The sequence below is a fragment of the Symphalangus syndactylus genome, chromosome 18, assembly GCF_028878055.3.
Source record: "Symphalangus syndactylus isolate Jambi chromosome 18, NHGRI_mSymSyn1-v2.1_pri, whole genome shotgun sequence".
NCBI lineage: Eukaryota > Metazoa > Chordata > Mammalia > Primates > Hylobatidae > Symphalangus > Symphalangus syndactylus.
Window position 1 is genome coordinate 46,455,398 of NC_072440.2, and position 26,310 is coordinate 46,481,707.

The window sequence follows — 26,310 nt, forward strand, 5'->3', positions numbered from 1 at the left end:
AACTAGGCTCTATCTCTGTCCATATTGCCTAAGATAGTAGAGTCAGATGAAGAGTTCAAACTTACAAGGGCATTGAAGAAAACTCAAAGCCCCAGCCTCAAATACAAGAGACAGGCTGGACTATTCAGGTCCCTCTTTACCTTACTACTCCTACTCCAGCTTGGGATAGGGTTGGGGAGGGAGCTGCTGGAGAATGTTATTTAACCACTAGTTATAATCTTGTTAAAGGAACAGAATATCACTCGTTTTGGACCTGAGGCTGGCTGGTTTCATATCGTTAAGCACAGCATGAATTGGCATTAAATAAACTCAGAATGCAGGAAACATGTTTCACAAGGCAGGGAGAGATGTGGGTACATTACTGTTGGCGTTTTAAAAGACTAAACTTGGACTAAAGTCTTCTCATCATGAGCAGAGCAGATTGTCACCAGGCTATCCCCAGCAAGACAGCACCACAGAAATTCACCCCCAGCTTCCCAATGCCTACATCTTCATTGCCACAGAAACAAAATCCTGACTCAAGAGATTAAAAATTTTTGTAAAAGCCTCATTGACAAGGCATTCAGCCACTGTGCTTTTACCTCATCAGATACCATCCCCTCTCACTTTCTAGTTTTTCCAGCACCTAGGAAACATAAAATTGTCATGGTATTCAAGATACTTTCTCTGCTCATAAAACAATAATCACATTGTAAACCCAAGAGTGCTGCAATAGAAGTCTTTCTGGTCCTTTATTAATGCTGCTGGTATTTGTCTAGCCTTTAAAAAGCTTTTGGCTCAATATCCTACTCATATTTTTGGGCTATGGCTTGCTAGAGTTGTCAGGACAAGTAAAACATTTCCCTTTCAGCATTCATTACAAGAAAAAAAAATTCTATTGTATTTCTTAAAAGGGACTTGTGACTCATCTCCTTTTTTGGGATAGAGTTATAGCTTAAGGTTTTGCCAGTGGTGTACTTCCCTGCAGTGATAAGTAAAGCGAATGTTCAGAGGTGAGAGATACTGAATTTGGATATGAGTTTTGTTTGTTCATTTGCCACACCTGCAGGATGCTACAGGACTCTGTAGGAACATTTTAATGAATAAATCTTATGGGTTTTTAGTATAACTCTATAATTTAAGATTGACCTCTGAATTCCAGCTGAAATTTATATTGCGAGAAAGGAACAAAGTGCCCCATTAGTGCAGACTTATTTTGACAAACGTATTTTTACTTATTGTTTGAAAAATGAAAATAGCTTTATTGCTTCTTTATAGTTACTAAGTAAATGTTTAACTTTAAAAAATTATTATAAGCATGAAAAGAACCCAGTTATACATGCTATTGCAAGTATTTCAGAGAAGACAGTGACACATAAGGAAGGAAACATAAATTATTTATAATTTTACCAACCAGTGATAATCAGCATTAAGTGATAATCAGCATTGATTATAGGCTACATTGGTTTATAGCCTAACAGTCTATTTTTCTGTGTATGCACACAGGTATATTATATTTTGCCAAAATGAAATTGTACCATACGTGTTGGTTGGTGGCTTTAAAAAAAAATTCATCAATAAGTGAACTCTATCATTCCTCACCTTTGTTAGTAAACAGGAAGAGTTGTAAATTGTATGCCTCTTTAGACTGCTTGCTATGGCAGAAGCGGAAACATTTTCAGAGCAAATGAATTGTGCATCATTTTGTTAGCAAATCGTTGGAAAGACTAGATAGGTTAGAGAAAGCGCAACTATTTCGCTTTGAACTTCTTGCACGATTATATTGAAGGAAATTTCCTGGGGACAAAAATTTTTGACTGTCATAGAGCCAAACAAAACCACTAAAAGTTGTTGAAAGGCCTCTCAGAATATTACGGTGCTGTGTGTTCTCTGGGCCATCTTAGAAAAGAAGGAATATATTCTTCCATCAACATTAGCGTGGAGCTTCTGTCAGAAGAGGCTGTGCAGTACATCTGTGAACCATTTCTTTGGACCTACTAAAAGTATAACTCTAACTCCATGATATTATTTACTCCCAGAACTTTGTCTTTCATATTTTTTGTAGTTGTCTGTAGAACCAAAAAAGAATCAAAACCAAGAATGGGGGTGGAAAGGTTACAAGTACATTATGTTTGAAAGTGTTTGGCTTACATAGATGAGGTCAAAGTTCTTTTTAGCCAAAATGTAGTTTGTCTTTTTCATTTGTTTGCATCCCCTTTTGTTTGTGTAAACAAAAGGAGATTACTTGATGAAACTAGAATCCAGTGAAAAAGTTACCTGTTTGGGGTTTTGTAAACAAAGAAGCAAACAAACAAAAAAAGACACAGTAGGCCAAATTTGTCAGGTACTGTTGAAGGTAGAAAATCTATATTGGTTGAAATTTGGCTGTTTCCTGAACCTGAACTTGGTTATTAAGTGAGTACCTGGACTGAGTCATGGGGTGAATGCTAAATGGAACCTATAGGATGTGACTTCTGCTGTCTGCCTGCACATGCCCACACAGCCTCCCAAGTTGACCCAAAGGGGATGCCTCTTTGCTTTGTCGTAGTCACCTCCCATATTTCTGAAATGAAGCTTACAACCCGGAGAGGATAAAACTCCTGGGAAAATAGTTGAAAGACTTTGAAATTACCAGAAGTCTTGGCTTATGCTATCACATGACTCTGAAAGCCTTCTGCTGATAGAATCATAGGGCTGAAAATGATAGAAAGAGGTCATTTAGTTCATTTATCTGCCTAAGGCAGAAACATAAATGTACCACTGGTGGCTTTGCTTCTTGTTAAAATGCTGTTTCTTCAAACAAGAAAACATCTTCTTTTTCTAGTAATTACTAAGTTATATTTACTTTGGATAAAATCTCAAGACTTTGTCTCACTGTTTGTTGTAGAGCAAAAACAAGATACTGGATACTGAGTGATTAGGTTTCACATAAAATTAATTTGCGACACTGATGAAATTAAATAGTAAAAATGATCTAATAGGATAATAACAAGGTAGGGAACTTGTAAGTATACACACATATTTGTCTATTAGCAATAGCATATAATTACAGACATATTTTCAAAAATCAGTTTCCCAATAATTAAGGTTTCAGCTTTTGGAAATGTGCATAGAAACCTCCTTGAGCATTTTGCTCTACATTCAACTATAATAACAATCACTTTTTACATTTCTCCCATTCATAAAACAACTAATTCCAGAAGAAATAAATGAAATTCATAGGGATTTTTTTTGAGGCTTTCCTAAGTTGAATTCATACCATTAAAAAAATCTTTCACGTTTAAATTCTATTTCTCTCTTCAAAATGTATCTTGAACAAAACTTTCATGCAAACCAGTGCCAGATTTTCTGGTCACTTTAGATCAAGCTAAACTCACATGCAGACACTACCCACAAGAAGATTACAGCTGGATTTGGGAATTAAGGCATAGATATATAAAGAATTAAATAGCAAACTGAAAGTTTACACGAAACTGTTGCAGATTTCCAGATGGGCAGGAAAGGCAGTTGCCTAAGGTCAAAGGTGGCAGAAGATCAATCATGTTGTCTCTATTATGTAAGAGCAAGAATAGATGACTTTCAAGAGCTCCTTTAGATTATGACTCCATGATACTCACTCATTCATAATTGGTGTGACTTGGCAAGACTGGACTCAAGGAAGTTGTGTTTCTTTCCTTGATAATACAGAAAAATAAGAAAAAAAGAGAGGGCTCCTTTATATTGTGTATTATTTACTGGACCCTACGGGAGGAATAGACAGGTAAAGATATAAATAGTACAGAATTTGCCTTAATGCTTTGCCTGTACACACGGCCAACAATGAAGCTCATACCCAGAAAAATAGTCATGAGGCTTTCAACCTCTTTGGTGGTAGCCATCTTGGACACTCCTTGTTTCTTTTCCCTTTGCTTTCATTCTGTTTTCTCACTGCTCACTACATCCCTCTTGCTCTAATGTTCTTGTCCTTTTCTCCTATTTCTGGCCATGTTCTTGCTCATGGCCAGAAATAGGAGAAGCTGGTGGCAACCTTGGCTTTCTAAGTGTTAACCCTGGGCAGCCTCAAGGGCACATCTGGTACTGGCTTTTGGCTTTCTGGACACTGAACTCTCTGTGTTGCCATCTCATCTTCCCCAGTGTCAGCACTCGGTGGCAGTACTTGGACTGTATCTTGAATGATTAACTCAACCCACATGAGATAAAATAGAAGAGCATTCCAAACCAAGGCAATAGCGTATTCAAACTGTATAAAACCATGAAAGAAATTGGCATATTTATTATACTGTGATGATATATTCAGATATTAAACAATCTTCAGAGGGACTTCTGTTGTTCCATATACAATTTGTTGGGTCGGATCTTGGCAGAACCCATAAACAGGGATGCTACAGTTGCTCTACTGCCTAGGTATCTATAGGCTGATCATTAGACCTACTATTTTAGGACAAGTTCATCTTTGTCACCATTGGCACTTTGAACAAGATTGTGCTCTTAAAAATCCTCAAAATCTACTCTAGATCACCTATAATCATTTGAGGTGTTTTATGGTTCACCTGCCACCTTTACCACATCTTCTAAAAGCAATGCCTTCAATTTTCACCTTACATCGAGAAGGTTGTTTTGAAAGAACTTCAGGTTTACATGTGTTGCTTCATTTCTATCCTTTAATTGTAAATCATTGCCAAATTTTCTGGTCACGTGGAATTACCTTAGACAGAACTAAACTCACATGCAGATACTACCTTCAAGAACATTACAGTCATATTTGGTAGATATTCCTTTAGCAAAAAATGTCTCCCAATACTTGAAGCCTACTTCCCAAACCATTGGAGTGTCTCAGGGCAAATTTACAGCAATTTATTCCATGCCTGGTCTTCAAACAATACTCTTTCTTGCAATAATAGTGCACCCTACTCCCAATTGCCAAGCCCAGTTGTTGGGTGATTCCCGAATGCCTAACACTCATTAGAAAAACATTAACAGACCCTTCAAACCATGCTGTGTTCTTTAAAGGAGAGGCAAAAGACCACAACCAAAAGGAAGTACATGCCAGGGAAGTTAAGTGTCCGTATCTGAAAAGAAATTTCAAATCCTGGAGCAAGAAATGATTGAACATACTAGGAATATTATGACTACCAAAGAAAAGAGAATGAATACAATTGTCTTCATATATTTGAAAGTTGTCATCTGAATGAGAGATTAGACTCATCCTGTATGTTTTCAATGAATAGAATTAGAACCAATATTGAAGACGTAAGGAAAAAGATTTTGGTTCAGTAAAAGCAAGAAATGTCTGATAAATAGAATTGTCCAAAGATTAAGCAAAGAAAGTTGAGAGCTCTCCATCACTGAAATTATAGTAAAGGCTGTATTCAAGCATAGGAATGTGAAAGGAGTTGGGGAATGTGTCTTTTTTTCCAAGAGCATGTGATTACTCCATAAAAATTTGACGTAGATGTAGGCTTCATTTACTCATTTACTTACTAAATCTTTGAGTGCTTACTCTACCACTGGCCTAGTGTGAGCTTCTAGGAATACAAAAGTGCATGAGTCACAGTCCTGCCTTCAAAATACTTTCAATCTAGTGAGAAAAGTACATGATAATTCAGACAGAAAGGCAAACAAGCAAGGCAGCACCATCACATTGTAACATGTTTAATTATCTACCTTCCCCACTGGAATCTAAGCTTCTCAGGGGCACATATACCGTGTATTTTGCTTGCAATTTTTTCTCCAGCACTCAGTCAGTGCCTGGCACATAGTGAACAAAGTTTTATTGACTGAATTTATTGAATAATGTGGAAATCTATTCTGATTGTGATTAGTATAGTGGAATACTGAGGAAGGAATGTTCAATGTTATCTGACCAGAGGGAAGTGTTCAGAGAGAGGATGTGATTCTATGTCTTTGACCTCAGAGGAGGAGTGTGATCTGACATAGAAGAGGAGTTCACAATCAAGAAGAAAGGGCATTTAAGCTTGTTTGAAGGCAAAGACATGAAACAGCATTGTATATGCTGAGATGGACATGAAACAGCATTGTACATGCTGAGATGACAAGCAGTTTCACATGACTGGAACATATGATTTAGGGCAGTGAGTAGTAGGAGACAAGTCTGAAAAGGCTGTAGGAGATTGAATCACGGGTTTTAATGAGAAGTGTAACGTGATCAGTTTTTCCTTTCAGGAGGACAACTCTGGCAGCAATGTGGTGGGGATGGGAAAACTGATTAAGACCAAAGTAGAGATAAGGAATAATAGGAGGATATTGCAGTCATCTGGGAAAGAGTGAGGAATGTCTAGAAGAGAATAGTGGCAGCAAAGGCAAAAGGACAGAGATAAAATTTGAAAGGTATTTAAGGTAAGGAGATCTTGGTTCTGATGGGATGCAGATGGTGGTGAGGCTGGTAAGGTGGTTATAGTGAGAAGTGAGAGAATGACATCTAAGTTAGAGACGCATAGCCATTTAACAAGGCTTGGAAATATAGGGGGTGGAGGATTTGGGAGCTTGTAGCTTATTCAGCAGAGAGAGCCTAGTAGTGGGCAATTGGTGTTATGGAGTAATGGTCTGGGCAGAGAATAGAATTATAAATCATCACACATACTATGGTGAAGTGAGTGCAGATGAAGTCGCCAAAGACAAGTGTGCACAGTAAGAATCGACACGAGGAAAGCATCTGGGGAACAAAAATAGAGGACTGTTGAGAGTTGATGCTTAGCATCGACTAGGATGTGACACCAATACGAGCCTGAGTTCTAAGCAGGTATATCACCAGAGTTTGGCATTGAAACATGAAATATGGTATGTTCACAAAGAGATGTTTCGTTTTGATCAGTAATATTCATCATTAATAGTACCATAGGTAAGGATGAGACATAACTAAGGAGTGCTGTGAAATGGATAAATGGTAACACTTTTAAAAGACTTTTCATAGAAAACCTCAAACAGCAACATTCCTATGTTTACAAAATATCAAGTAGATCCATAATAGAGATAATAAAATATTCAGGGAAAAGTTCAGATGAAGAATAGGCTATTATTTTCAAATTCTCACATTCTGACTTTAGTATATTTTAACGTATTTTCTTTTGTTAGGCAATCCTTTCTCCAAAGGGCCATGGGCTCCTAAAATTTGTATTTTCTTTCTGTATTGGAGCTAATGGCAGTCAGAAGCCTTATTAGCTAAGGCTGATTTATTCAGTCAGTTTGTACAGGCAAGGAGTGGGGTTAAACTTGGGTGTGCCACTAAAATGGACATCATTTGATAATAAGAAGCCTTACTGCCAAACTTCAGGAGTCTCCAAAGCTCTCTCTAGTCTGCAGGTCATTCTTCAGTTTCTCTAATTCTTGTACAAAAAAACCCACACAAACAAACAGATAATATGCAAATATAATGATTTCTTGTTTTTACAATATGTATAAGCTTTTTGGTTCTGCACTGGCAGCTAGCTGGTCTCCTGAGACGTGGTTCTGGACTATATCCAAAAACAGATTTAGTTTCTGAGGAGGAACATTGTGAAATCAGTAAGCAAGCAACCTTGCTGATCCAAGTGAGCAAAATGCCTTAGTTGGTGGGTGCTCCAAGCAAAAATGCTTAAAGGGATCCAAGAGTTCTATTTCTCGTTTGACTCAGATTCAGTTAAATTTCATTTCTGTGGAATCCCGGATGATGAGCATCACCAAGTGCAGAAGCTGAGTTGGGTGGAACAGTTGCTCACAGTGGGGCAGCTCACTCACTGCCTTGACACATACTCTTGTTTTGCCATGAACATAAGTGACCTTAAACACATTTTTTTCTAAAATTATAGCAACAAGGGACTTGAAAAAAAATGAAACTCATGAGACAGCTATCTCTCTTGGCTCTTGAAAAGGCTGCTCCTTAATTGCTCAAGAAAGATGAAATGATGGTACTAACCCTATTTCTCAGGAATAATTGATGGGTCATTTCAGCGATAAATTCAAGAATAGATACTGACTAAGAACAGTTACAGAGCTTTATTTTTGCCTTATATGTTTATAATGAATTCAACTAACCAGGGCTCAAGATAGGACTTACTTTTTGAATTTTGCAATGATTTCAAATGTAAAGTCACTAAAGACCTCTTGTGCACTTTTAACATCTCTTCCCTTCCCCCATGTTCTATGTAAACAAAGTATGTTTCTTGAATTGTACCATTAACAGTGCCAGATTATCAATTTTTCTCCTGAACAAAGTTTGGATGCTTTCCTTACAATTTCCTTGTAATATAATTATGACATTTGAAGGAAATAAGGAGTCATCAGAAAATATTTTTTAAAAATTACTGGCAATGATATCTGCTTAATTCTGGAAGGAATCAAGGCTCAGAGCTTAAGGGACAAAAATGAATAGAAATAACTACATTTCTTATTTGGTCTTCTAGGTAGAGAAGCCTTGTTTACTACCTGTATAAGGCAAACACAACCCCCACCTTTAAAAAAATTGTTAAGTAAAACTTCTTATGGGAAGTGGTGATGGTAGAAAGTATCAAGAGTTTTGGTTTATTTATTGATTGATTTATTTCCCACATTTTTTTCCAAAAAGATTTAAACCCAAGAAAAGAATATGCTTGAAATATTTAAAAGGTTTGTCACAGAAAAGAAATCAAAGTATATTATTAAAAATTGTGGTTCTGAACTAGATAGGAACTATTTTTAATGGAATAATTTGAAGGACAATTTCTCTCTCTCTCTCGGTGTTTGTTTAACAATTGTTTATTGATTCTGTTCTTTGTATAGTCTTGAGTACTGGGGACCAAGGAGAATATATGACTAAGATGGGCTTTCAGCCATTCATCAATTCACTGTATATGGGAGATTGGATGACTGATCTTCACTTTGCTGAGAAATTGCATAAATTATTATTATTTACAATAAAAAAGAAAATTGTTCTTATACTCACTAGATGCTTAAGTGTCTCACTAGACCAGTGTTTCCCTGAACCTGGCTAATCATCAGATCATTAGAGACACCTGCTAACCATAGATATTCCGAAGCCTCATTGCTGGACCCTTAATCCAATGGGCATGTGGTTGGGTAGTGATGGGAATCGCCAGTTTTATCAAGTAGTCAGGTGATTCTCATACTTCGCAAAGTGTAAATAACATGGTACACGAGTATGAACTCTTCCTGGGCAGGAACCATGTCTTGTTTATCTTGGTGTTTAGTGCTTAACATAGCGTTGGGCACAGAAGAGGTGCTCAATAAATATTTGTTAAACAGAATAGTAAATATCTCCACAAATAACCTTTCTGGAGGGACTCATTCCTTGCTATGTTTTTAACTTCATTGCTGTGTGTGCTTTTTGTCTCTTGACGCTTTTTTCCACGATATAAACATGCTTCCTTTCTACTCACCATGTCTTAATACCTCATGTCGTCCAGATCAATAGAATTAGTCTGAATAGAAAATTAATGATCTGGCAGGATATTGCTCAGTGTCTTTGGTGTTTGGCAGGAGGATCTTTAGGTAGCGAATCAGAGTCTACAGAACTGGTTGTAGATCAGTATTAATCATATTACAGCTTGCATTTATGTAGTATCTTTCTCTAGGACTCAAATCCTTCTTCAAACATTATTTAATAAGAACAATCTATTCATCTCTCTGTAGGTGTGTATGTTGTTTTAAGAATGCCTTACACATGAGTCTAGTTGATTGGACCACCAAGAATTTAGTAGCAATGATCCTTCCACCTGGCTGCTTGGCCTCAGGGTGCCTGAAAAAGGTGTGTCCCAACAAGCAAAGGCATCTTCCTTTCAGACAGGCAATAGTTTGACACTTAGTTTATAACTAGGTGTTACCTTAGCTGAAGTTGTGGGACAGGCCAAGGGAGGAGTGTCTTGGCAAAGGGGATAGGGTGGATGCTAGAGGCTAGTGACAGACTGACCTGAATCTCAGCTGTGAGGACAGGAAAGATCTGACCTAACAGTCTGAAATGACAATTGGTAGAAAGTGAAATTGACTGGCATGCTGAAGCGATTTCCCTGAGGTCACTGGTTGGTTGACACAGCCATAGGTAGAACCGAACTTTGACCTAAGCTCCAGTCACCAGACCACATCCTGCAGAGAGAATACTCAACATCCTCAAAAGTCTAATGAGTGGCTTTGGCTGGGATGTGATTTGACAGATCACTGTGTTGTCTGGGCAAGGCTAATTGAAAGTTTTTCCTCTGAGAAGTATTTCTTTCCCTCTATTGAGACCTAGATTCCAGGAGAAAAATTCCTGAGGTTATTCATCCCATTGCTTCTGGGAACACATATGTGAAAGAACACTTCTTAGTCAAAATAAATTTCCATAGACAATTATCAAGCACTAAAGCTTTTCCTGACAAGGCATGTATTTCTATACTGCTGGTTAGTAACCGATACTACCTAGCATCAGATAATATTACGTCAAATTTATCTTTGTTTGCGGTTTGACTTTTGCATAGTCTGAGAAGACAAGCCTGAATCACAGGTATTCAGCTATCTAACAGGTTCCCAGTACTTGCCAATCTTTGTAGTAACTTGAGATTTTCCCAGTTGGCTTCAAGCCAATGGGCCCTGTGGGCAGCATGAGATGCTTATGGAAACTCAGTGTATGCAAATTACTTCCAGGATCTTTGAACCCAGGGGTGGCAAATGTTTTACAATAGTAAAGAGAACTAAGGAGATGTGTATTTCTTTCTCCCCCAACCCCATGTTTTCCTCAGGTATCAATCTTATTTGGTATTTTGATTGAACTCATTAATCCCCTATTGAGGCTATGGCTAATGGAGTGAGAATTCACTTTCTCAGAGAGTTTGTGATTTTCCCTCCAGAAACAGATACCTAATGATGTAATCACTGAAGAGAATTTTTCTAGAATGGAGAGAAAAGTCACATTTTCAGTACACAGGGAAAGTCAAAGACTGTATACAACAAAGAGTAATACCCGAGCAACAATCCTATCTATCATTCTTAACTCATTATGTGATATCATACAAGCTATTTTACTCCTCCCTCTGGTCTCTGATAAACCTAGAAAAAGCTCATTATAGAATCCAGGGAAACGACATTTGTTATGTATTTTCTAGGAGCCTGAAACTTATTTCTTATCACAATTCTGTAGGATAGATAGATATTTTGTGGCCATTTGACCACAAAAACTAAGCCTGAGAAAGGTTAAATAATTTTCCAGGATTACCCAGTTAGTAGTAGTGCTGGAGCTTGACTCCCGTCTGCCTAGTTTCAGAATTCCCCACAGCGCTTCTCCTAACATGGTAACGGGAAAATAGGTGAAAATCAAAAGACTGTTTTTTGGCTTGGCTCACAACCAAGTGCATGGACTTAGACAATTTTGTTCTTTCCAGCATCTATCCTCTTGTTCACACTGCTCGCTCTCATTTTATCCCCCAGATAAACTTGTGGTGGGTCCTATTTACAGCCCTGGTGCCAAAGTTTCAACCACAGTGAGAGACCTAAGGATTTCAAGGAAAACTCAAAGCAGCAATATTCAGTGATAGAAGACTGAGGGGTTTGATGCAGAGTTCACTCTCTGAAAATGAACTTTCAGGTAAGTGCCCAGTTGGCTCCAGAGCTGGGCATAGATCAGTATTAATAATGTAACTTGTGTTTATGTAATAGCTTTTTCTAAGACTGAAATTTTTCTTCAGACCCATTCAGCAAGTACAATGTTTTCATTCCTCTGTAGGTGTGTATGTTGTCTTAAGAATGCCTTACACATGTCTTCCAAACTATGTTTACTGGTTGGGTGTAGATCAGAGAGTTGTTCTCTCTCTCTAGAGCCTTCAGGAAATAATTTCCAGGTCTAACTCGGTGGAGTTGAAATAGCAGTCTAATGCAGTGGTTAATTTACAATGGTTAACTTAAAATTCCCAGGGATCTCTTTTAAGCTTTTCTGAACTATTAAGGGCCCTGGAACTTAATATAAATTACTCTAAACATTTAAGATTCCAACTTTGAAGAAATATATGACCTGAAAATAGAAATTTATAAAAACAAATCAATCAGGGAAGCCTATCTTCTCTGAATAAAACAGTAAGTCCTGGTTTTCAGTTTGTCCAAAGTGTTTCCTAGTGCATCCAAAATACAATTTAAGTTTTAAAAATTGGTTTTTCACATAGCGTTAATCAGCCCTACCTGTCTTCTGCAGCATCTTACAGTGGCAATGGTCCTGAGTAGCCTGTCAAAACGTTTATGTTTTTGTCTTGTCTCTCCCATTAGCTAATGCGTATCCTTGGGCAACTCATCTAATCCCTCTGGATTTCATGGTCATTATTTGTAAATGAGGAGATTGGGCATTGAGGTATTATGGTTTCTGCCAGGTGTGAAATTCTATGATCTAACTGTATACCATTTGGTTTCTGGGAAGAAAGGAAAGCAAACAACCAAAAAACCCAAACTAAGGGTTTTCCTATATAATTATGGGAAATAAATATAGGAATATAGAATGATATATCATATACATTATTACTAATAATAATTTCTTCTTAACTATTTTCTAGAATGCTATGGTACAAATTCATTTGCTACCAGAAAGAGCTCAGGAAATGTAACATTACATATTAATATAAATTTTTATTTAAGGGGAAAGGTGTGAGGTTCCAAGTATTTCATGAAGAATTAAGTATTGTACTTGTCTATTAAGCTATTAAACACACACAAAGAAATGAGGAATACATGGATTGTGGGAAGCTGGGAGTAACTTTAATTTTATTCAAGAATACGTACTTTATTTCTCAATATTTTGGTGTTGGAATTGTAATCATGACTTTGTTCTCTTCATCTCTCCTTTCTGGCCCGATAAGCAGACATGTTGTTTTACATAGCAAGGGTGTTGATGGCATCTGAAAGGAAAACAATCTGATTTTTGAACAGATTGTTTTTTTATGGGTCAGCACTTTTGTGACTATAGCAGACCGTGACTGATTAAGACAAATGATTATTGGATGACTTGAAGGAAAGAGAGGTTCATTCAGTGAGTGACTATACAGGATAACAATTTTAGGCTTGGAGAGCTGTGAGTGTCTCCAGCCACTGAGCACAAACTCTGCTTACAAAGACCCAGGCTTGGCAAAATCGGATCACATTTGGAAGACTTTTTTTTTTTTTTTAATATACTGGAGTATATCAGCTTCTCAGTTGAAAAGAGGGAAAATTGGTTGATACCTTCGTTAAACAAAATTCTGATAAGACGAAAGAGATGCGATGAAAAGTAAATACCGTGCATGATCTTGCATGTACTGAAAAAAATTTGGACTGAAAAAATTGTGTAATGGATGTCACTGGGACAAACAGGACAATTGGATTACGGACTTTGAATTATATCACTGTTAAATATCCTGATTTTGATAATTATAATTATGTAAGAGAATGCTTTTGTTAAAAAATACACAGAAGTATTTAGCAGGAAAGGGGTATACTGTATGCTATTAACTCTTTAGACAGTCTATTTAAAAATTATGGACATAGAGATAGTAACAGATAAAGCAACTTTGCAACTTCTCTGTAAGTTTGATTAAAATACAAAGTTAATAAAAAATAGAACAGAGAGATAAACAGCTGTCTGATTTTGCAGAATTGGGGAGGAAATGTTAACCAATAACATGTTTTATCACCTTCCCTTTGGCGAGGACCAGCAAGCTGGTAAACTTCTAGCCTAGAAATTCAAGGATTTAGCTGAAAATAAAAGTCCTGAACTTATTACTACCATGAAACCATAAACCTCTCCTCCTCTCCATACTCAACATCATAACTTGTTCTTTTGTATCTTTATCCTTTGTTCTGGATCAGTCTGGGTTAAGAGCTTGAGTTAATCAGTTCCACTCCTTCAGAAAGTCCTTCTAATACCTTGCCCTAAATCAGAAGAAATATATGTAAAATCTCCCCAGGAACTGGGGAAGACCAGTATTTTTCAAGCCAGTGGGCCCTTCCTTGTTGTAAGCCAAGATCTATAGATTATATTTCACTTATCTCCCACCCTGGCTTAGTCTCTTCTCCCTTTTCTTACCATAAAGGGAAAAAAGTCCAAATCCTGACTTTTGTGAAGCCACTATTTTTTTTTTTTTTGCAGGAGGTGGGGCATGCAATTTCTGTCATCTGAATTAGCAGATCAATCAATGCACAATCAATAATACTTTATGACAATTTTTGGCTCTCCGATGAGTCAAATTAAAATGGATACATCTAATCCTGTTTTCTCTAAGAATTTTGCAAAGTTTAGGGGTGGAGTGAAGGGACAGAGTCATTGGGAGCTAATAGAGAGAACCACAATTTAGGGTCTTTTATTTAATGAGAGTGTTTGTTTTTACATGTGGGTTTTCATTGCTCCTAGAGTATTAACAACATAATACTGAAGATGCCAGTCTCATATTTCCAATTCTCACCCAACGAGCTAGCTTTGATCTTATCTGGAGTTCATATTCTGAGAGTCTTAGGGAATAAAAGTCTTTTCTTGCTACTTCATGACAGTAAAAGCATGTCTGATTTGGAGGCTTCATATAAACTGCCTGTGAAGTAGACGCCACTTTGCAGGAATCCAGTCAGCTGTAACATTCCTGAAGGAGGAGGAGGATGGTTCAGAGAATGCGGTTCTTCTTCGAAACAAAGATCCACATCAGAATCATGAGGCTGAAGGAGGTTAGAAGGATACTTTTGCCTTCAGGGTGTCCCATCTCAGCCACTGGGTACTAGTCTGGGCAGGCAGTGCTTTGGTTGACACCTTCAGGATGAGCAGACAGGGAGAAACTTGTAGTCATTTTTCTTGGCAGAAGCTACAACCCAGCCCAAGTTAATTATGTCTGAGAAGAAGAATAATGTCTGGGCACCTGCAATTTTCAATTTGGGACTTCATGTGCCAGTGCCAAGTATTATATCAAGCCATTCACATGTATCTTCACAAAGTCCCTTTCTGGTTTCATGTCAGACAATGGGAACACTGAGTTTTAAAAACTCCTTTATAATTGTCTCTGTTTGCCAAGAACTTCATATGTGCCAGAGCTGATTAAGTTATGTAGCTGCATCTTGCTATTTAATCTTCATAACAACCCTCCGAAGAAGATATTATTATTTTTCCCACTTAGCAGTTGAGAAAACTGGGGCTTAGAGAATATCTTGGCCCAAATCACATGACTAAATAATGTGGAAATGGTGCTTGAAATTAAGCCTATGAGACTAAAAGACTCAAAATTAAGCCTACCAGACTTTGCATAAAGTTCTATTTCTAACATTCCTATTAATTAGAAGGTGGGCATTATTGGTCCTGATTTCATAGTCAGACCTTACTTAGGGATATTTGCCCAGAGCTGCAGAGTCGTTAGAGCTAAATCCAGAACTGCTATTCTCTACTCTATTTAACTCTCTTCCTTTCCCTAATAATAAACGTCACCAATCTTGGGGCTCAGAACATGATACCCTAAAGTACAGTGCTTTGGCATGCTGAGTACTTTGAACTGAAAGAGATCGAAAGGGCCTCAGAAGCAAGACCTTCTCCTGTCCTCCTCTCTCCGTCCCCCATTTCTCTCCCAAAGCAGGTCATAAAAACTAGAGTTTCTCTTTCCCAAGGCAGATCATAGAAACTACAACTGCTCTCCCTCAAAGCCAGCCATAAAACTAGAAATACTACTCTTTGACTTCTCCCTTCTTCCCTAAAAACTCTCATGTAACAGGTGTCCTGTGCCGTACAGGTACAGAGAAGAAATGATGGAGAAGGATGCTGCACAGAGGGAAGGAATGCTACACAAGAGAGGACTAGAAGCTTCTTTACAAACAGGCCCTGCTGGGTTTCTGTCTCAGCCTATTATCATTACATTCTGTCCTTTTTGTCCAATCACGTTTCTACTCAGCTGTCCATTCTTCATCAAACGTAAGCATAAAAATACAAGTTTTCCCTGGGTCTTCACTTTTGAAGGCTCTTATGTAATGCAAAATTTAATAGAATAAATGTTACGTTTTCTGTTGCTAACCTTTTTTGGTTACAGGAGTGTCAGCCATGACCCTTGTGATGGGTGGGGAAAAGCTATTACCTTTTTACCCCTACACTGGCAGCGTATTATCCATAGAAAAGGCTCTAATTTAAGAATTAGGGAAACCTGAGAAAATTAAATTAAAAAAATATATAATTTGCCTTTCTACTGACTCCTTCCCCACAAACCATAAACATGTTCAAGTCTCTCATCTAAAACAAAACATAATGAAATAAAGCAAAGAAAACAAGAAAATAAACAAACCAAACCCAACTTCTCTCAACTCTGCATCCCTCCTCAGCTCTAGTCCTATTTATTTCTTTCCCTTAGCAGTAAAGCTTCTTGGAAAAAAAGTCAACGATTTTCATTTTTTGGCATTCTACTCCTTCTTAAACCTACTGCAATCTGTCTCTTACACACATCTCCCAACTGCACTAAACCTGCCCTGAAAGGTCATCGATGACCACCCAATGTCAAAGCCAATGGATCCTCCCCACTTCCCAAAATTTTATTATAAAATTTTTAATTATACAGAAAAACTGAAAGCACTGCTCAGTGAATACCTATATATGTAATACCTATATCTGACAGTATTTTACTATATTTTCTTTATCAATCAATTTATTTTTTAAAATTGCAATTCCAAGTAACTTGCAGATTTCAGTATACTCCCCAGCACTTCAGCATGCTTAACATAGACTAGAGTTTAGTACATCCTGATTTTAAGTTGGCATGACTTTTTGCCACATCTCTGTGCTAAAATTCCCAAATCCATTCTTAATCTTTCCCAACCCTCATATTCAAATGCCTACTGAATAGTTGGCTGTCAGTCTTATAATTCTCCTTTTCTTGTTGTATTTCTTCTTTTACCTTTGTGGCCTTTCTCTCTCAATATATCTTCTGTCCCCTTTTTCCTACCAATTCTTTAAATATTGGTATGTTTGATCTCTCTAGTTTTGACTATATTCTCTTGTATCTTTCCCCTTTTCCTGTATCTTAGGTTCAGTTCCCCAAGAAACAGACAATAAAATGGAGATTTCCTTGTGGGAAGTTTATTGGAGAGTGCTCTTAGAAACAACAGAGGACGTAGTTGATCTCAAGCAGAGCCCTGTCTAGGCCTTTTACCCTTACATCAAGTGGTGATTGGAAGTCCAATATCATATCTACCTTTGGGAAATGCACTACTGTGAATTGCTGTGTAATATGACTTAGGACATCTGAGAATGACTGTTTGCCCAAGGAAGAAGGAAACCTGTGTGTGTGTGTGTGTGTGTGTGTGTGTGTGTGTCTAGAGTTACCAATAGGAAACTAGAGAGATACAAGAATAATTGGGAAATGTGGACATATCTTTATCACTTACTAGCAGAGAAGCCCTAATGCATGCCTGAACTAGGAAATGGGGTTGTCACATATAGTGACGTAGACTATCTAATGCAAAACTTCAGGGGTTGCCTTTCATCTCATAACCAAATCTACTACTGTTCCATTCAAATGATCTGTTTTCCCCGATTATTTTATGAGACAGGCCCACACTCTTGAATGTACTTTATTCCCCTTCATTTTTATCCATACTGATCTTTTTGTCTACTTGTTTTATCAATTGTTGAGAGGGGGTGTATTGAAATTTCTGACTATAATTGTGGATTTGTCTGTTTTTCCTTTTAATTTCTTGGTTTTTACTTCATGTATTTTAAAGCACTGGTTTACATGCCTACACACTTATGATTAGTATGTCTTTTAGGCTTCTTTATAATTATTAAATGTCTTTCTTTATCCTGATAATATTTTTTGTTTGGAAGTTTACTTTCTCTGGTATTAACATGACTGCCTCAGCTTTCTTACACATAGTGTTTGCATAGTATGTATTTTCCCATCCTTTTACTTTTTTTTTTTTTGAGATGGGGTCTTACCCTGTCACCCAGGCTGGGGTGCAATGGTGTGATCTCAGCTCACTGCAACCTCTGCGTCCCAGGACTCAAGCAAACTTCCCAACTCAGCCTCCTGAGTAGCTGGGAGTATAGGCTCGCATCACCACACCTGGCTATTTTTTCATATTTATGGTAGAGACAGGGTTTTGCCATGTTGCCCAAGCTGGTCTCAAACTCCTGAGCTTAAGAGATTTGCCTGCCTTAGCCTCCCAAAGTGCTGGGATTACAGGTGTGAGCCACTGTGCCCAGCCTCCATCCTTTTACTTTTAACATGAGCCTTTATGTTTGAAGTGAGTTTCTTGAAAATAGCATATAGTTGGATTTTGATTCTTAACCAATCTGATAATCTCTGCAATTTAATTTGAATGTTTAAACCATTTATATTTAATGTGATTGTTGTTATGGTTTTGTTTAAATTCATCACCTTGCTATTTGTTTTCTGTTTATCCTATAACACCTTTCCTCCTTTCTTGCCTTCCTCTGAATTTAGTATTTTGTGTGATTGCGTAACTTCTACTATTGCTTTATTGGTAATAACTCTTTGTTTTGTATTTTTGGTGGTTGCAGTAAGATTTACAATACATATCTTTCACTTATAACAGTATATCTTCAAAAAATATTTTAGCACTTCATATTTAGTGTAAGAACTTTATAATGTATTTGTCAATTTTCACCTTCGATCTTTTGTGGTATTTTATACATATTATAAGACCCACAGTATATTGTTTTTTTTTAAGCAATTATTTATCTTCTAAAAAATTTTAAAATTTTCTCATATTTACTAACATGTTTACTATTCCTAGTGTTCTTTATTCCTTTGTGTAAGTCCAGATTTCTATCTGGTATCATCTTTCTTTGGCCTGAATAACTTTCTGTAGTACAGGTTTGTTGTTGGTGTATTATCTCAGCTTTTGTTTGTCTCAACAATCTTTATTTTGCTTTCAGTTTTGAAAAATATTTTCTTTGGACATAGAATTCTAGGTTGACAGTTGTTTTCTTTCATCACTTTAAAAATGTCATATCATGAAAAGCAAGCCCTGGAGTTTTGCTTTACACAGCTTACATTACCATATGTGATTATACCATTTCCCCATGGATACTTCAGGGCCTCTATACTATTTTGTGATAAAGATATGTCCTCCTCCCTCCATTCTTCTTGTATACATCTAGTTTTCTGTTGGAAACTCCAGATAAAACACACACACACACAATCATACACACACTTAAATGTTTCCTTGATCAAACTATAATTCTCAGAGGCAGTGCAGTCTAATTATCTTTGAAAGCAGAAAAGCATTTTCCTCAAGTTAATGTTATCTGCCTGCATGCAGCACTTTACATAATCCTGCAGAGCACATTAAACTTCCCTTCTCTGATGTTTTGGATTCATTCCATCCTGTGTCTAACCCATGCACAAGAATTGGATTAATAGATAACAGATTGATTAATAGTATGAATAGATAACAGAATAATCTTCTAACTTCTTCTTTTGCTTACATAAAGAACTGTCCAAAATTTTTGAAATTATACTATTCTCTTATATTGGGCCACATCAAGTTTTTATTTTGCTTCTAGTCAGAGGAGATAACTAGGTATTTGCTTGTTTTTTACTTTCAGATACATTTGTATGACACATTTCTCCTTCCTTAAAGATAGGACTGATTATTAACTCCTTTGGGATCCCATTGCTTTCTGAGGTTCAATCATAACAAGTATAACACTTCACTGTATTTATTTATGTACATATCACTTTTTATTCTATATATTTCTAGGAGATAAAAGTCTATAGTTTATTGTCTTATTTCTGGAAGATTATGTGAGGCATGGGATATACTAATCTAAGAAACATTTGTTGAATGAATGAATGAATGAATGAAAGACACTAGGCAATTATTTTGGTGCTCTTGTCTGAATCCTGAAATTGATCAAGGATGTGTGATGCTCAGTCTTGCTCAAAGAGTTTTAATTTTTGCAATAGCGTGATTTCATAATATGCAGAGTCAGTCTATTTTGGGAAGCCAATATGAAAATTATAGCAGTGAGACTGTTTTGAAAAATAAACCTGTGACCTCTAGAAGAAATATTCCCATGTGATCAAAACACTTGGAGAAATCATTTAGTATCTACTTTTTGAGAATGTCTGCTGTTTAAAAAATAAAAGATCCAGTAGAAACTGACGGTGAAGAGTATTTCATTTTAAGTGTTTGAAATATTTAATGTGTGAGGCCAAACTGTGACATAAAAATGCATGAAAACGAATGGGAAACATGACAATGGTGACAATCGTTTGAAAATCCAGGCCTATTCATATAAGCTTCCCTAGATTGGAGGCCTCTATAGGATCAGGAAATTAAGACAGAAGAGTCTCTGCTATCTCCCCTTCTGCATTGCACAGAGTCTCAGTGGAATGCTTTGGCATAAACTTAGAGAACAACAATTTGTCCAATCTAGATATAGTTAGCTTTAGGAATGAACAGTAGCTCACTGCCTCTTCATAACAGTCCACAGAAAACTTAATTTATTTTATAAGCTGGTAAGATATGCATTAGCAATTTCCTTACTATCACAGAAGCAACTAAATAGGACTCAGGTATATGAAACCATTTGGAAAAGAAAAAGGAAACAGAGAACATTGCTCCTATGCATGTTTCTAAAGGACTCCTGGGAGGACGTTTATTGAAGGTAAACACGGATGTTCAAAATTTGGTATAATTTAGCTTGGGAGCTGTTTGTACTGAGAGAAACTTGGCAAGGACTGCAAACTAGGGACTCGGACTTAAATTTGATTTTTAGAAAAGGAACAATCTTGCATGTTAAGAGGATGCAGAATTAACACCATTCTGGCCATTCTTTGGTCACATCTGCACTGCAGATTTGGCTGTTAGTTGAGTGGTTGCATTGTCTAGTCCTAGATCTGGGAAAACATGGTCATGAGTTATTATAATTATAAATATGATCTAAGTAAATGCATGCATATGTGTTTAGGCACAAGCATACGCCTCCTCATAAATGGTGCCACAGTTCTAACACAAGTTACACTTCGTGGGTTGTTATTTGCATCTTTGTTTTTCTCTCCAACAAATGACTGTAATTCAGAAGTTATTGGTAAACTAGTTGTAGCTAGAATCAGAAATTCAGAAGCTTTCAGGACAGTGTGTACTTTAATTTGGTAACCCCATTTTTTTGGTATGTATGCTTTAATTTATTACATTTTCCTACCTTATGTAAGCAAATCAGATTGTATTTAATGTAGTTCTGGGGCACATACAGCTGATAAGTTTGTTCAGGTATCATTTATAGGACAGTAGTGCCCTTTTTAGCATGTGATATCAGGTCTGAGCCTTCAGCTGAGAGGTCTGAGTGGTAGTCTTCAGTATGCCCTGTCTTGGAGGCGTACAGCTGCATGTACATCAGACTGTACTTCCAAACATCAATCTTCAAAATACAGCACACCTCATGCACAAATAGGAATTATGTCTTTGATTATATGTTAAAACATTTTAAGTCCAGAAGTCCAGCTTAGACTAAATATCATGCTCTGACCTTCTTGAACATTTTGCACAGTGATTTAAAGAGTGTTCTCTGGAGTTAGAGAAATTGACTTTGTGAGTCGGTATTCCTACTTACAAGATCTCTATTTTCTCATTTGTAATACATGGCTATTAATGATATCTATAGCATAAGGTTATTTTGTAAAGTGCCTCTCACAGTGCTTGGTACCTGGTAAGCACTCAGTAAACCTGTGAACCTCATTGCAGTTAAAACAATTATTATTATACTACAAGAAGGTCTTAAGTAATCTCTATCATCTGTTTACTCTAAGAAAGTGGTCCAGTCTGCTAAAATACTGGTAAATTTTCCATTTCATGGAAGATCAAGTAAATGTAAATTACCATGTTTTGTGCAACTCAGATACAGGGAAAAAAGCCAGATGTGGCCATAAATTTCACTGGGGCTTTATTTCTTAAAAGTATAATGATATGTGAAAGCTAAGTCAAATAAAGAGCTTTATGAAATCAGCACTATTTTAATATCACATTAGCAATTACATGGGATTATCCTAGCGTGATTTCCAAATGACTTTTTCTATCACCCAAACCAAAGCATTTTGTACAAACACAGGCATTTACTTGCCTGCAAACATGTAACATCCAGTTACTGATTTAGGAACAAAGCCTCCCCAAAGGAGTTTTAAAAACTGTTACGTCCCAGCATGCCATTCTATATTTTACATCCATTTTTGAGTCAGCAGAAATGTGTGTAGAATCATATAAATTCTGAATACTCCCCTGCTAGTCCATGAAGTCAGAGCCCACACATGGGGGTTATCCTATCCTAGGTCTGGAATATATCATTACTACAAAATTCGTTGCCTATGCAATCATCAGGGCTGATGGTAATATAATAGTTGGGGCATGAAACCACAGTAAATTGTCAGGATTGTCTAGCGTATGGTGCATCAGACACAGAGGTATTGCCTTCTGATATCTGGAGAAGCAATAGCATGCTGTAGGCTGGGCAGCAGGCCACTAATTTGGGGCTAAAAATTTGAATTGTTCTTTTGTCACTGACCTGTGGTTTAATCTGCAACTAGTCAAGTGGTTTCTTTGTATGTAGATGAACATACACTTAGAGGCCTATCAATATGGTTGCAAACAGTCTTTAGAATGGATATTAAGGCAAACTAGGAAGGCCTATTCCAAAGTCTTCTAATTATAAGGATCAAATTAACAAATCATTCCAGTAGAGGGAAAATGTGATCCAGTCTCACCTTGCCTACCAAAATGTTGAGGGAGAATAATGATAAACTAGCTACTCAACTTTTCTGTACCATAAAGTGGCATTCCTGCAGGTTCATCTGGTTGGTATAGATCCTATGTCCTCTTTCAGTGGCTCTCAGGCTGCTCAGGGCAATGAGGAATAACAGGGATCAGTGTAATGCAATAGTAAAGAACTTGGACTTTGGAGACAGATGGTCAAGGGGTTGGATCCCAACTCTGCCATTTACCAAGGTATGACCTTACGCAAGTCAGTTCACCTTTTTCAAACTGTCTGTTCATCTATAAAAATGGGGAAAAGTAATGGGCTCTTCTTCATGATATGGTTATGTGGATCATATAAAATCATTGGCATATTGTATACTTCATAGTCAGCTGTCGATAAATGTACGATGATGTTATTGTTATGCATTCAAAATGCGGATGTAGTAGTTACCATTTTAGACTACGGAACTGTAGCCCACACCTCATACATATTAATCTCCAGGGGATTCTGAGGATTACTTGCCAGGAAGGGTCCAGGAGCCCAGGAAGGCATAATGAGACTTTGAGAATATTGGATGGTCAGTTAATGTCAGCTTTATGAGGTATTGTGGTGAATCTCCAATCCTGAAACAGTTTAGTAATAACTGTTCCCAAGGTTGCTGTCAGATTTAGATGACATAGGGTACACAACATGACAAATACACTGCTTGACCTGCAGTACGCACTCAGCAACAACAGTTTTTCTTCTGTCTTTCTCTCTCTCTCTCTTTTTTTTTAAACAACTATCAAGGCAAGATGTTCACTTCTCCTTTTGTTTCTCAGGTGCACCTGCCTTGGGGCTCTGCAGCTTAGGTTTGTCTCAGGGCAGCGGGGGCCACTGTAGGACCTGGTAGTATCCCAGGAGTTAACAGCAGATGCCTGGGCCTAAGATGGACTTTACCTGAAGGACTTCTAGTATATTGGATTGGTTACAAGACAGCTTTGAGGAGCACAATCCTATGAGAGGGAAGCAGTGTGATATACCAGGAAGATCCTAAGGAAAACTATTCAGAAGTGTTGTGTTCTAAGTACAATGGTTCGATCACTTACTGGCCTTTTCACCTGAGGGCTTTACCGATAATCTCCTAAATTTTGCTTTATTTTCCTTAAAATGGAGGGAATGTTCTATGTCAGAGAGTCTAGTACAAAAAAAATGTGAAAATGTGACTTAAAGTGCTTTGATGATTGGAAAGCATATAAGTAAATGGAAGATGGGAAAGAAGTTTGTTGTAAGCCACCTGGAGCCCCTTACATGTGTCGAAGCTAGATCTCCACCACGTTGCCTGAAGTGGTTGTGGACGCAGTCAAACTCAGTTTTGTTCCTCCTGCATCCTCTACTTGCACTGTTTATATGTCTAAACTTTAGACAGCCCCTCAGTTCAAATGCCATCTTTTCCATTAAGCCTTTTGAACGCCTATTCCCACCTCCTCAATGCTGAAATGAATTGCTAAAATCTCTAAACATTTACAATACCATATCCACATGACCACTGTCCAATAGAAATATAGTGTGAGGAACATATGTAATTCCATGTTTTCTAGTAGCCACATGGAAATGTTAAAAAGAAATAGGTTTAAATAATTGTAATATTTTATTCTATTATGTTCAATAAATTATTTAATTGAATAAAATATTTTATTTAAACTATTTATTCCAAATATTATGATTTCAACATGTAATCAATATAAAAATAAATGTTGGAAAACACTCTTCAGGATATTATCCAGGAGAACTTCTCCAACCTAGCAAGACTGGCCAACATTCAAATTCAGGAAATACAGAAAACACCACAAAGATACTCCTCAAGAAAAGCAACCCCAAGACATATAATCATCAGATTCACCAAGGGTGAAATGAAGGAAAAAATGTTAAGGGCAGACAGAGAGAAAGGTCTGGTTACCCACAAAGGGAAGCCCATCAGACTAACAGCAGATCTCTCTGCAGAAACCCTACAAGCCAGAAGAGAGTGGGGGCCAATATTTAACATTCTTAAAGAAAAGAATTTTCAACCCAGAATTTCATGTCCAACCAAACTAAGCTTCATAAGTGAAGGAGAAATAAAATCCTTTACAGACAAGCAAATGCTGAGAGATTTTGTTACCACCAGGCCTGCCTTACAAGAGTTCCTGAAGAAAGCACTAAATATGGAAAGGAATAACCGGTACCAGCCACTGCAAAAACATATCAAATTGTAAAGACCATCAACACTATGAAGAAACTGCATCAACTAATGGGCAAAATAACTAGCTAGCATCATAATGGCAGGATAAAATTCACACATAACAATATTAACCTTAAATGTAAATGGGCTAAATGCTCCAATTAAAAGGCACAGACTGGCAAATTGGATAAAGAGCCAAGATAGATTGGTGTGCTGTATTCAGGAGACCCATCTCACGTGCAAAGACACAAATAGACTCAAAATAAAGGGATGGAGGAATATTTACCAAACAAACAGAAAGCAAAGAAAAGCAGGGGTTGCAATCCTAATCTCTGATAAAACATACTTTGAATCAACAAAGATCAGATGAGACAAAGAAAGGCATCACATAGTGGTAAAGGGATCAATGCAACAAGAAGAGCTAACTATCCTAAATATATATGCACTCAATACAGGAGCACACAGATTCATAAAGCAAGTTCTTAGAGACCTACAAAGAGACTTAGACTCCCAAACAACAATAGTGGGAAACTTTAACACCCCACTGTCAATACCAGATCAACGAGACAGAATATTAACAAGGATATTCAGGATTTGAACTCAGCTCTGAACCAAGCAGACCTAATAGACATCTACAAAACTCTCCACCCCAAATCAACAGAATATACATTTTTCTCAGCACCACATCACACTTATTCTGAAATTGACCACATAATTGGAAGTAAAACACTCCTCAGCAAATGCAAAAGAACAGAAATCATAACAAACAGTCTCTCAGACCACAGTGCAATCAAATTAGAACTCAGGATTAAGAAACTCACCCAAAACCACACAACTACATGGAAACTGAACAACCTGCTCCTGAATGACTACTGGGTAAATAACGAAATGAAGGCAGAAATAAAGATGTTCTTTGAAACCAACGAGAACAAAAACACAACATACCAGAATCTCTGGGACACAGCTAAAGCAGTGTTTAGAGGGAAATTTTTAGCACTAAATGCCCAAAGGAGAAAGCAGGAAAGACCTAAAATTGACACCCTAACATCACAATTAAAAGAACTAGAGAAGCAAGAGCAAACAAATTCAAAAGCTAGCAGAAGACAAGAAATAACTAAGATTAGAAATGACTACGATCAGAAATAACTAAGACAAGAAATAAGTAATTGAAGGAGATAGAGACACAAAAAACCATTCAAAAATCAATGAATCCAGGAGCTGGTTTTTTGAAAAGATTAACAAAATAGATAGATCACTAGCTAGACTAATAAAGAAGAAAAGAGAGAAGAATCAAATAGACACAATAAAAAATGATAAAGGGGATATCACCACTGATTCCACAGAAATACAGACTACCATCAGAGAATACTATAAACACCTCTATGCAAATAAACTAGGAAATCTAGAAGAAATGCATAAATCCCTGGACACATATACCCTCCCAAAACTAAACCAGGAGGAAGTTGAATCCCTGAATAGA

The 26,310-nt window shown here is 37.1% G+C and overlaps 1 long non-coding RNA gene across 1 annotated transcript in view; it reads left to right on the forward strand.

Annotated features, from left to right (window-relative positions):
• The window catches only part of LOC129467985 (uncharacterized), a 107,230-nt gene extending 91,481 nt beyond the window's left edge, over positions 1-15,749 (forward strand). The window contains exons 2-4 of the long non-coding RNA XR_008652521.2: positions 11,371-11,527; positions 14,446-14,613; positions 15,642-15,749. This is a non-coding gene — a long non-coding RNA (uncharacterized lncRNA). The remainder of the gene's footprint in view (positions 1-11,370; positions 11,528-14,445; positions 14,614-15,641) is intronic.
• Positions 15,750-26,310: the final 10,561 nt, after the last annotated feature.